The following is a 12055-nucleotide window of genomic DNA, read 5'->3' as shown; positions in this document are numbered from 1 at the left end:
TTTTTAAGATTTTATTTTTCCTTTTTCTCCCCAAAGCTCCCCAGTACACAGTTGTATATTCTTCGTTGTGGGTCCTTCTAGTTGTGGCATGTGGGACGCTGCCTCAGCATGGTTTGATGAGCAGTGCCATGTCCGTGCCCAGGACTCGAACCAACGAAACACTGGGCCGCCTGCAGCGGAGCGTGCGAACTTAACCACTCGGCCACGGGGCCAGCCCCTTTTTGCACATATTCTTTATCAGGTAGAGGAAGTTCCCCTCTATTCCTAGTTTGCTGAGAATTTTTATCATTAATGGGTTTTGAATGTTGTCAAATGCTTTTTCTACGTCTATTGATGTGATCATGTGACTTTTCTTCTTTAGCCTGTTGATGGGAAGGATTACATTAATTGATTTTCAAATACTGCACCAGGCTTACATACCTGGGATAAATCCTACTGATACTATTTTATTTTTAGTTTTTTTCCTTTCTGTATCTTCAAATTCATTACTCTTTCTTCTGCACATGACAGCCCCGCTCTCTGTCTTATTTCGTTTAGCATAACACCCTCAAGGTCAATCCATGGCTCTTAAGCTTTTTTAGGCAAGACCAAAGCAGCATTTTGCCTAGAGTTAATTATTTCCCATTACCGAGGCAAGACTTTTGGAGTACTTTAAAGTCTACCCACGGCCCCATGAACTTTGAGATTCTCCATTCTGGCTTGTGGAAATAGACACTATTTCAGCGTTGTGTGGGTCCCTCTGATCCTTTCAGCTACTTCTTTCCCCAGTCTCTAGCAGGTTCCTCACATACACGTGCATAGTCCACTGAATTCTCAAGGAGGACCCTCTGCAAACCTCCAGAGTTCTCTCTCTCACAGAATTCTCCTCTCCAGTACTCCCTCCTGCAAACTCGACCTGCCTTGGTCTCCCCAGACTCAGCTCTGTCTTCTCACTCAGGAAGTCTACTAGGCTCTGTCTGGGTTTCCTCTCCTTGTGCCATGGCCTGTAAACTCAAGGCAGTAAATGGGGGCAATCGTAGTGCTCATCTTATTTTCCCCCATCTCTTTAGGTCACTGTCCTTAGTTGTCTCCTGTCCATGTCTTGGAAACGATTGTTTTACGTATTTTGTCCACTTTTTTACTTGTTTCAAGTGGGAGGGTAAATCTGGCCCATGGTGCTCCATGTTGTTCAGAGGCCTAAGTTCCTGGAATAGCATTTTTTCCCCAAGTAACTGACAACACAATGCAACATAATGGAAAACAACTGCCAAGTGAAATCACTAATCATGCAAAAAAATGCCCTGACAAAAGTGATCTTAGGGGAACTGCTCAAAGAATGCACAAATCTATGGATAACATTTGCTAGGCCAGAATAAAATACACTATGTTTATTTCCTGATGGCAGGACCACGTGAGTCAGATCACAGGAATGTATGTCAATGGCACCCTAAAGCAATTGCCATTATACTGCACCGTACTCATTACTTCTGGCAGACCCCAAGTCTAGCAGACTTCTAATGGACTACCATGAGTTTTAGCTCCATAAATCAATTTTCCCAGGACCTGCTAGTCTCTGGGTTAATCATACTACAGGTTTTATTTTCTTCTTAACTTTTGACCTCCTTTACCCATTTTTTCCACCCCTCACCCCTTACCTCTGGCAACCACCAATCTGTTCTCTGTATCTATGAGCTTGTTTGTTGTTTTTTTTATTTCTTTAAATTCCATGTATAAGAGGGATTATATGGTATTTGTCTTTCTCTGACTTATTTCACTTAGCATAATGCCCTCGAGGTCCGTTCATGTTGTTGCAAATGGCAAGATTTCATACGGCTGAATAATATTGCAGTGTGTGTGTGGGTATGTATATATTCATCAATGGATACTTAGGTTGTTTCCATGTCTTGGCTGTTGTAAATGATGCTGCAGTGAACATGTGGGTGCATATATCTTTTCAAGTTGGTGTTCTCATTTTCTTCAGATAAATACCCAGAAGTAGAATTGCAGGATCATATGGTATTTCAATTTTTAATTTTTTGAGGAACCTCCATAGTGTTTTCCACAGTGGCTGCACCAATTTGCATTCCCAGCAACAGTGCTTGCAGGTTGCCTTTTCTCCACATCCTCAACAACACTTACTTCTTATATTTCTGATAACAGCCATTCAAGAGGTGTGAGGTGATATCTCATCGTGGTTTTGATTTGCATTTCTCTCTTGCGAAATCGCATGTACACAAACATACCAAAACAGTGACTTTCTCATTTATGGCTACCTGGTTTGCACACCTGGCTTAGTCTCTTTGTATCTTGGTTTCCTGATGTGTTAAATGAAAGGGTCGGACCGCGTATTAGTCAGGGTTCTCTAGAGAAACACAACCAGTAGGATGTGTGGGTGTGCATACAAAATATATAAAAATTTGGGAAGATGCGTTATGAGGTATTGGCTCACATGACTATGGATGCTGAGAAGCCCACCAGCTGCCATCTGCAAGTTGGAGACCCAGGAAAGCTGGTGGTGTAGTTCAAAGGCTTGAGAGCCAGAGAGCCGATGGTGTGGGCTCCAGTCTTCATCTACAGGCCTGAGAAGGAGGCATTTTTGTTCTATTCAGGCCCTTGACAGATAGGACGATGCCCCCCACAGTGGGGAGGGCAATCTTCTTTACTCAGTCTACTGATTGAAATGCGAATCTCTCCAGAAACACCCTCTGTGAACACACTCAGAAATACTGTTTCATAAGATATCTAGGCATCCTGAGTCTTGGTTGAGTTGACATATAAAATTAACCATCAAAGACCAGAAGAAAGACTCATTGCCTTCTAGTTCTAAAAGTTTTTGAGTTCGGGAGATGATACTCTATACTCCTTAAAACATAGCTCAGCAACCCCTCTAACCTGAGCTGTCTCACGGTCAGTGTGGAGAACTCTTATGACCCTGCATCTCTTCCCTATAATGGCCTGGTCACCCATTGACAGCTGACAGCTAGCCAATTGCCAGATATGAGAGACCATCGTTGGTCAGCCAGCCCCAGAAAGAGCTAACTGATACATGTATAATTCCTTCTTTTCCCTTCGCCCATCTATTCAGTCATCTAACAAATATTTAGTGAGTACCTACTATGTGCCAGGCACTATTGTAGGCATTGGGGATCCAGCAACAAACAGACTGTCCAGGGGATTATGTTCTAGTGGATGCTTACTGAGCATTTATTGGAGGCTTACTGTGCCCTGTGCAAAGTACTTCACCCGTGTTATCTTCTTTTTTTTTTGTTTCCTTTTTTATTTTTTCCCCCAAAGATTGGCACCTGAGCTAACATCTGTTGCCAATCCTTCTTTTTCTTCATCTCCCCAAAGCCGCCCAGCACATAGTTGTATAATCTAGCTGTAGGTCCTTCTGGCTGTGCTATGTGGGACGCCACCTCAACATGGCCTGATGAGCGGTGCCATGTCTGTGCCCAGGATCCGAACTGGCGAAACCCTGGGCCGCTGAAATGGAGCATGAGAACTTAACCGTTCAGCCATGGGGCCAGCCTCTCACCTATGTCGTCATACTTCACAACAATCCTATGAAGTCAGAAATATCGGTATACAGACGAGGAAAGTGAGGTCACAGACCACTAAGTGGTGAAGCAGGTGATGAACCCAGGCAGTCTGACTCCAGATCTCCTGCTTTTAATCTCTTTGCCAAAGATTCTGAAAGGTGGCCGACAGATACAACTCAGCTTGCAGCGGTATTTGGTTAGGCTCACACTGATGTTTTACAAAAAATCAAATTAGAATTTCCCGAACTCTCTGGTTTGCCATGCTCCCCACTATTTCCCGTTCTTTCATCCCCAGCCTGCTCCTTTCCTGTACCTGTCTGGGCCCTGAAGGCGTTTGGGTTTTGATTTCTGCACACTTCTCTCCTGCCTTCTCCTTGGAGTGATTCTGCACGTCTTCCTCATTTCTCAACTCCATTAACTACACCTCAAGGAACCTCTTTATCACAAGCACACCCCTCACTTTGACTCCTCTTCTCCTTCCCGTTTCTCTTTAATTTCCTGTAAGATACCTCAGTTTCTCTCAAAATTTTCCCATTCTGTTTCTGGTGTTTTTGAGCCCTTTCTCCCTTGCCTATGATTGTAGCTGACATCCCCAAGATTATTGGCACTGACTATAGCATCAAGAAGAAAGAAGGAAGTAAAAATGGACATAACACAAGCAGCTGATTCCCTAAGCGTCTAAAACCTTTGAAAAATCCAAACGATTTCTTCAGATCTCAAACAAAACTAAACAAATATGATTGAAGCTATGACTTTGTTAGCATTTCTTCTCTGTTCCAATGGTATTAAGAGAAATAAAAAGTTTTGTTTTCACCATAGTATCTCTGGGCTTGCCTGGAAAGCAAACCAGTGTTTATAACATTTTTTTGAAAAAAAAAAAATACATTTCAAATTCCAAACAATTGATTGACCAGTGTGGGTTTGAAACAATCCATTTGTAAATGTCTCTGTGCCAAGTACTTCAGAATTTACACCTTCTCTCTGACGGAACTATGAATTCCCTGATGCCTTCCACTCGGTGTTCTGAAATCTCTGTGGAAAACACAAATAAAGATATCCCAGTTAGAAATCGCTATTTTTGCTTATCGCCCCCTCCTCCACCCCGGCATTCCTGTAACTGGAGCCTCACAGACATGGCTGTGCCAAATAGTTGATCCCAATTCTATTTCTGAGCCATTCTGGCCAAACTCAAAGCACTGTACTTTTCACGTTAGGTTAAGCAGGATAACACGAGAGCAATTTCTCAGGCTGCCAGCATTTAAAAAAACATTTAAAGTGGCCACCAACTGTATGTGGCTAGTCTACTCTGAGGTGTGCCATACGTTGAATACACGCAAGGTTACAAAGACTTCATACCAAAAAAGAAAAAAGAATGTAAAATGTCTCCTAATTTTACATTGATTACATGTTGAAATGATTTTTTTATATCAGGTTAAATAAAAACATTATTGGAGCTGGCCCGGTGGCACAGCGGTTAAGTTCACATGTTCTGCTTCGGTGGCCCAGGCTTCGCCAGTTCGGATCCCAGGTGTGGACCTACACATCACTTGGCAAGCCATGCTGTGGTGGGCGTCCCCCATAGAAAGTAGAGGAAGATGGGCACGGATGTGAGCTCAGGGCCAGTCTTCCTCAGCAAAAAGAGGAGTATTGGCAGCAGATGTTAGCTCAGGGCTAGTCTTCCTCAAAAATAAAATAAAAATAAAAACATTACTAAAATAGAAAAAATCGAACACGATGAGCAGGTATTTGTAGCTGAAGAGCAATGAAGATGAAGACACAGTGTGTAGAATTTTGAACCTTGACAAAGGAGATGAGCAGTTCCTTCGGTTTGTTATACAGTAAAACAGTAAAATACTGGGGAGGAGGAATTTAGCGCTGAGCAGAAAGCTTTAAATTGAACCAAAGGAATACACATTTATTGAGTTCCTCTTTTGTGCTCTCGGTGCTGGGAAAGCCATGAGAAGCACTGAGAAGGTGTGTTCACAGCACACTCCCCTTTCAGGAGGTAAGAGTCAGCACCGTTTTCTGGGGTACTGCTTATAAAGAGTACCTAGTGTGGCTAGACCGTATTTTGAGGGATTAAGTTTTTCCTCTATTTTCTCCTCCCTTCATGCAAGCTGACCGTCTCTTGCGTGCTTCTTGCCTCACGAGGTGGGAGCAGGCTGAAAGGCAGAAGTCATCCACAGTCCTTCTGGCTTTTGTCTCCCGAAAGTGATTCCTCGGGTTCTGGGAAGAGTTAAGAGGGAGAACAGGCCTTGCTGATAGAAACGGAATATCTTGAAGGAGCCAAGTTGAGTTTGGAGTTTCACTCCCATCCTGGGAAAAGATGGCTCCTTCCAGCTTAGGAGGAGAGGAAAGAGGACTGTGCATCCAGGCATGGCAGAGACCAGGCGGTGGGGAGTACAGGGGGGGCAGCAGGACCCCAGAGGAGTGGTGCATGGTGCATCCAGGCAGAAGGGCCAGGCAGCCTAGTCAAAGAATTCTGTGCCTCAAGTGTGGGACACAAGCAGCAGAGACCCACCAGACCACGGCCCCACGTGGACTTGGACAGTAGATGCCTCAGTGGTCACCTGGACATTCCAATCTAGACAGGTCAGCACTTTGTAGGATCCCAGAACTATGGCACATCACAGAGGTAAGGGAAGGAACCCAATGGTAACATTTCCCAACAGTCAGTGGAATGTAGGTTTCAGCCAGAAATTAATTCAAATCAGAAACAATAAAGACAGCTAGGTCCACTTTACAGTCTGGGTTTACAGATGGCAGATTGACGCCCTACTGCAATGATGATGAAAAATGTTTGGGGCTATGAACTCCTCTTTTCTCCTCCGGATTTTCTCCCGTGAGACTCCCTTCTCAGTATATAAACCTGTAGGGGCACAAGGGAAGAAGATTAGATTGTCCTTTCTTTTGATGCTGTGAGTTGCATCTCTAGGAACTTGCAATTCACCTTTCTTCACGATTTCCCCTCGGCAGGAAATCTGGTGACCAGTCTGGGCTGGAGAGTTGCATCCTGAAGCGATGAGGCCCATTGAACTAGAACCCAACTAATTTTACTGCCTGGGAAATTTTTCCCAACAATGAAGGGATATATGTTTTTTATAAGATAGGATTTTACAATTTGGAAAATCAAGATCATTGAAAAAATTTCTTTATCAGGCCAGGCTCTTATCTAGGAAGACAATCAAGCCCCACCCCAGCACAGCTGATCTCTCTCCCTAAGGTAAAAACTCCCTTCCAGTGGGAAAATGTCAAGTTGGTGCCTTGAACTGAGTTGGGGAACATGCTTACCCACTTTTCCCAGCACCTATTGTATTTTGTGTTCTGCTTTTCTCTCTCAACCTTCCTTCCTTGTTCTAAGTCCAGTGGAGAAAAAAGTTAAAACATTGCTCATTTTTGGATACATAGTACTATTTTTTTCTACCATGAAGGAGGAAAAGCAATAATTGACACTTGCAGGATCAATATCCACGCCTTGGAATGTGTTAGGGAATAGTGGGGATTGAAAAGCAGAGGGGCAGACAATGGGAGAATTTTCACTCCTTGGCTGTTTATAGAACAGCAAACAGAATTTGTTAAAATAATATATTGGCCACTTATTAGTTGCCTTTAACAAATGTAATGTCTCTGGTGCACAGAGAACCTAGATCTGGTCACTGGCCTTTTCTGTCACTGCATCCATATACCAAGTTCAGGGACCAGGGTCTGAGTCCTCATTCTTCCCAGAGGAAGAATGGAGCAGGTACTTGTGAATGTTTGCAGACTGCTGCCACCCAGTGTGGCCAGAGAAGATGCTGGGGACTATGATCCCAACCACCAGGGCAGCAATAGCCACTGCAGCATCAAAAACCAAATTATATGATGGTGATAGGGTTCTAGTCAGTAATAGAACCATGACACCCTAGAAGAACTCCACAGAGACAGCCTAGTGCAACCCCTTATTTTACGGGCAAGGCAAGGGGGAGTAAATGAAGTCAACCAATAGGTCCATAGTCTGGTCACTGGTTATTGGAAGAGATAAGGGCCACAGTCTTCCCCTGATACCCAACCCTATGTTCTTGGTGTCCAATTAGTAATTTCAGTGATGGCTATGGCTCATCCAGGAGTCACAAATGTAGCAGAAATGAGCAAAGCAAGCCTCTTGGTGAACAATCAGAAGTAGTGGGCCTGACTTGGAGATGCCTGCCCTGCCTAAGGCGTTCACATTTACCTCCTGTATTCGTTTCCTATTGTTGCTGTGACAAATTACTACCAACCTCGTGACTTAACACAATGGCTTTATTCTCTCACCCTTCTGAAGGTCAGATGTCTGCATAGGTCTCATAGGGGTAAAATCAAGGCGTTGGCAGGGCTGTGTTTCTCCTGGAGCCTCTGGGGGACAATTTGTTTTCAGCTTCTAGATGCTACCTGCAGCCACCTGCTCATGGCCTTCTTCCTCCACCTTCAAAGCCAGCAACGGCCCGTGGAGTCTTTCTCATGATGCCTTCTCTCTGGTTCTGACTCTCTCTTCCTCTTCCACTTTCCAAGGATCCTTGTGATCACGTCGGGCCCACCCAAGCAATCCAGGGTAATCTTGCTATTTAAAAATTAACTCAATCACATCTGCACACGCCTCTTTGCCGTGTCAGGTATAGTATTACAGGTTCTGGGGATCAGCACGTGAATGTCTTTGGGAGGCCATTATTCTGCCTGCTACATCCTTTATAAAAGTGGCCAACTAAATACTTTGCAGGGTAGATGGAGCCCATGGGCTGCCAGTTTGCGATCCTCCATTATTCCTGTGCTAAGCATCATGAAGGCACATAGGAAATAGGATAAAGTCTTTAACTTGGAAAATGGTCAGGCTGGAGAATGGAGACTAACACACAAAGCAATGGGGCACCATGTGCCAGAAAGAGTATAGGGAAGCGTCACCTGGCACAGGGGCTGCAGTGCTGCCAATGGCACTCCATGGCTCCTAGATGCCCACAAGTCCTAGCTCTCAATTTTAGATGGGAAAGAAACCCACAGTACGAGTCACTCATCTCATCTGAGAGGAGACAGAAGCCTTCCCAGGGGAAATGACAGATTGAGTTAGTGGGTGAACTGGGATTAGGGTTCTGGTATCCTGATGCCTCAGCTCCGTTCTCCTGCCACCCTACAGGCTGTTCTCTACCAGCGCTCTGGCCTGACGTTCAGGGCCCTTCGTTCTCTGACTCCACTGTATCATCCACTGCCACCTTCTCCTGTGATGCGAGGTGACCTTGCTCTCATCACATTGCTCTCCTTGTTGCCCTAAGAATGCACACACTTGTTCATTCACCCGTGTTTATCATTCATTCATTCCTCATCCATTGAACGCCTACCATTGCCAGGCCCGGACCAGGCTCTGCGAACACAAGGGCAGTTAGAACCCAATCCCCTCCTTGATGGGTTTCTAGTCCAGTCCAGCAGTCCCTGCCCTTGTCGTGCCATGGCACAAATGATGGAGGATTGTTCACTCCTTGTTTGGCCTGCTGGCTATAATCCCAGGCACACCCTCTCCTTCCTTCCCCTCTTAAGAGAGAAGACCAGAAGGCCAATGAGTGAGAACACTATTGTTCGAGAGAGAAATTTTCTAAGTCACAGAAAATTATCTTTAAGATACATGATCAGCAAACTTCCATATAAGTAGTAAATGACATGGGTCACGCTAATGTGCCTCACAGGTAGGAACCTGTAATTTAGTGGCTCATGTGGCCCTGCTTGCCTGTACTCCCTTTTTTATTTAAGTGAACACTGGAGCTTCGACTAGTCCTCATTTTCCCAAAGAGAAGAAAAGCAACTCAGCGATAAGGAAGCCCGCACCCTTTTGAGGAGAGAACTTGCCATCCGATCTTTCACCTTCAAGTCTTTGAGTCAATACCATAAAAGTATAAAGGAGCCGGGAGTATCAGCCTTAAGAAGGGAGTGCTGGAAAGAAAGTAACAGGAGTCACCTGTCTGAGGGGAGAGATTTACTCCATTGGTTCCAAGGAAATCGTGTCATCCAGAGGAAGCTGCAAAAGGTGGATTCACACCGGCGTGACTCAGTCCCCAAAGCGATGTGCTCAAAATAGCACTGGATGAGGAAACCCTTGTTGGCCAGGGACGGAACCCCAGCACAAAGGAGCTCATCAGGACGAGAAAGGGGGGAACGTAACAATGCCTGAAGAAGCCAGGGGTAGAGTGACTTCAGTCACCGCTGGATTACCCTGCCCCCCCCCCCCACCTGCTCTTGCGGTGGAGAAGTGAGCCGCTGGTGTCCCAGTTATAGCCATAGCTCAGCATTAGCCACCCCTTGGATGAGAGCAGTGTCATTCACAGTGGCTCTAGCACACCCCAGGGATTGACTTTCACGGACCCCAACTCTGTGACCTGGGAGAATGGCGCTGATTCCTGAGAAGGAGTCACAGGCTGCCCCTAAAATGGGGGTTGGGGAGTACAAGGCAGGAGCTCCGGGCCCAAACCTCGTAGCCTGAGAGTGAGGCGCCCTCCCCTCCAGAGACAATCAGGCTGCCTAACTGAAGGGGGAACGGGTGACAGGTTACAAGAGCAGACGCTCTCTGTCTCCAAGCCAGGTCAGAATAAATGGCGCCCTTCACTTGTTTTCCCTGTCCCACACGGGGGCCATGCAGAAGGCTTCACCAACGCTTCTGGAAGTTCCCTCTTATCCTACCCACTTCCACCCTCTCACATACCACAGCCTCCCTCAACACCGGGCTCCCCATGTAAAGACTCCCCCTCCTCCTCTCCTGCCTTTCCACCTGATTCTCTTACACAAAACCCGGAGAACCAGTCTGATGGGTAGGACTGTGGAGGGCACAGGGCAAGTCTGTGTGTGTGAGGTGGGGGTGGGGGAGCTGAGAACACTGGCTACTTGATTGCTTCATCCTATCACAGCAGGAAAATGCGAATTCTCCCAAGTTGGAAGGTCTCCCTTGCAATACCCTGAGTTCCCAGTCCTGGAGGACAGGCTGTGCTCCCAGGACATTGGGAACTGGAGGTTTACAAACCGTCTCTGTGCCCTGCTGCCACATCCAAGCTTTCCACAAGCCCACTGCAAACGTCTTGAAGAGGACATCTCTCTTCTCACCTGCTCTCAGAGGTATTGCTAAGAATTTAAATCTAGCTATATCTGCATTATGGTCTGGCACATCTGGGGCTAATCTTCAAGAGCTGGATTTGATAAAGACAGTCCAGTAGCAAATAAACGACCAACCGTGACAGAGGGGAAAAAAGAGAAAAAGCAAAAACCAAACAAAAACCGATAACAAACAAGTGAAAAGACCCAGCCAGCCTCTTGAAATGACTGGAAGTAAAAATCATTTGGAAGCAGCCGCCCAGAAGGAAAACTAAAGCCCTTTTGATCTTATCTTCCATTTCTGAGATAAACAATGCATTCAATACAAGTGATTCCAAAACCAAAGTTATAATTTTTGGAAGACATCCCCCAGTGTTTAATGAGGCACTGATCTCCTGGCCAGTTTGTCTTAGAAGGTACACCAGGAAGCTCTATTTTATTTCTCAAAGTTGAAAGAGCTATGGGAGTTTTATTGAGATTTTTACTGTGGGTTTAGGGGCCAAGGTCTAGGAAGTGGTGCCAAGAAACATGAAGCTGGGCTTACCATAAGCGGGCTTGGACCGTGAGGGTTCCTCCAAGTGTCTGCGGACAGCGCTCCCCCCCAGGTCCCAGGCCTGGCAGGAGGAGTGGAAGGTTTTGGCCCAGCCCTCACACTTTGACCTTCCCTAGGGTGAGGCACCATGGCCTGGGGTGGAGAAGCCTGGGGAGTCAGTCGGGGTTAATTTGGGCCGAGCTGCTGGTGGTCACTTTGCACTGGGAGGGGACCCCACTGCTGTCATTATTTTAAGCAGTTGACAACCAGGCCCCTGCAAATTTACTGCAGGGCTTTCATTAGCGCCCTGGGACAGTTTTATGAGACTTTATGGCTCTAACTGACCCTTATCACTTAGGGACAGACGCTGTGCCCTGGGGTTATGGGGATCCGGTCACTCTGCTATCATTTGAATGCGCCCTCTAATCACCAATTCAAAGAAGTGTTTGAAGCATTTAAATTCCTGCCAGTAATTCAGCTGCTGCTTAACGCAGGCAATTATTGCATCACTTCACACATTCAGACAGAACACTCAGCCCTGGTGGTTATTGCATCAGCTCTGGAGCAACCTGCTCTTCCAATTAAACTCATTGCCCTGGAACACGCGAGAACTGCCAATCACGCTTGAAAGCACCCCCTCACCAGCTACTTCACAATGAGCTGGCCGCAGGAAAGGACTTCCCAAAAGTTAATCAGCCCCACCTCAGGGCAAAAGGGTCTTTAAATAGACTGTCCAGGGTCTGCCGGGAACAGCCCTATTAGGTATGTGTGTGTCCCCAGGGAAACCCTTCTCAGGTCTCTTTCCAGGAATAGTAGTCCTGCTCCCTAGATGCAGTTGGTTTTTGTCCTAGGGCACTGTGAATGACGAAACTAGTGGGTTTACTGTTTTTTCCCCTTTATCTGTTTTTGTGAAACCAGTAACACA

The 12055-nt window shown here is 46.0% G+C and overlaps 1 long non-coding RNA gene across 1 annotated transcript; it reads right to left on the bottom strand.

Moving 5' to 3' along the window:
* Window positions 1–3651: 3651 nt before the first annotated feature.
* On the bottom strand, window positions 3652–11213 carry LOC139082741 (uncharacterized). The gene is made up of 3 exons (XR_011538928.1): window positions 11143–11213; window positions 5569–6387; window positions 3652–4550 (listed from the first exon to the last, which is right to left on the bottom strand). It is a non-coding gene; the product is annotated as an uncharacterized lncRNA (long non-coding RNA).
* Window positions 11214–12055: the final 842 nt, after the last annotated feature.

The sequence above is a fragment of the Equus przewalskii genome, chromosome 4 (genome assembly GCF_037783145.1).
Source record: "Equus przewalskii isolate Varuska chromosome 4, EquPr2, whole genome shotgun sequence".
Taxonomy (NCBI): domain Eukaryota; kingdom Metazoa; phylum Chordata; class Mammalia; order Perissodactyla; family Equidae; genus Equus; species Equus przewalskii.
This window is presented reverse-complemented; position numbering and strand designations above follow the sequence as displayed.